Below are 1,165 nucleotides of genomic sequence, written 5' to 3' on the forward strand. Positions count from 1 at the left end.
TCAGGATTATTTAGAAGTGTGCTATTTTATATTCAGGTATTTGGAATTCTACTGGGTATCCTATTGTTATTGATTTCTGTTTTAATTTCATTGGGGTCAGAGAGCATATTCTGTATGATTTCAACTCTTTTAATTGATTAATAAGTTGCTAGGTGAGTGATGTTAAAATCACCAGTTATGATTGTGGAATTGTCTGATTCTCACTTAAAGTCTGTCAATTTTTGCTTCATGTATTTTGAAGTTCTATTATTAGGTGCTTAAGGATTTAAGACTGCTATATCATTTTAATTAATTGGTCATTTTATTATTATGAAATGTACCTCTTTATCTTCAGTAATACTGTGTGACTTAGAGTCCACTTTATATGATATTAATATAGTAATTGCAGAGTTCTTAAGCTTACTGTTTGCATTGTAAATGGTTTGTTCCCCATTCATTTACATTAAAATTGTGTCTATATTTAAAGTGCATCTCTTGCAGACAGCATATAGTAGGGTTGTTTTCTCTCCATTCTGGTAATCCCTGACTTTTAATTGCAATTTTTAGTAAATTAACAATTAATGTGGTTATTGATATGGTTGAATTTAAGCCTACAAATTTGCTACTTATTTTCTGTTTCTTTCTTCTGTTTTTGTTATTTGAATGTTTCTAATGTTCCTTTTGACATGTGTATTGGCTTTTTAAGCTATACCACATTGCATTATTTTTAATGGTAAGAATTAAGCTGCAGCCGGGCCTCCCTGCACAGTGTCCGGATCCAGCTTGGGTGTGACCTCAGCAGTGGAGTGGCAGCTCTTTCACTCCCCGGATGTGAGGCAGATGCCTCCCAGGCTCACTCGGAAATGAGTGTGGGCCTCATGTCCACATGCCCTGATGGCCAGGAGAAGCAGGTGTCTGCCGATATTTTTTCAAATTTATGTTTATTTGTTTTATTTTATTTTGGTTTTATTGTTATTTTATTTCAATTTGTTATTGAAAATATTTTAACACACGAAATAAAACGTTAACATAATCTGTAATTCACAAAATCATCATTTAGTTGCGTATTCATCATTTCTTAGAACATTTGCATCCATTCAGAAAAAGAAATAAAAAGACAACAGAAAAGGAAATGAAACGAAAACAGGAAAAAAAACCCACGATTATACCTACCATACCCCTTACC

The sequence above is a fragment of the Tamandua tetradactyla genome, chromosome 1, assembly GCF_023851605.1.
Source record: "Tamandua tetradactyla isolate mTamTet1 chromosome 1, mTamTet1.pri, whole genome shotgun sequence".
NCBI classification, from domain to species: Eukaryota; Metazoa; Chordata; class Mammalia; order Pilosa; family Myrmecophagidae; genus Tamandua; species Tamandua tetradactyla.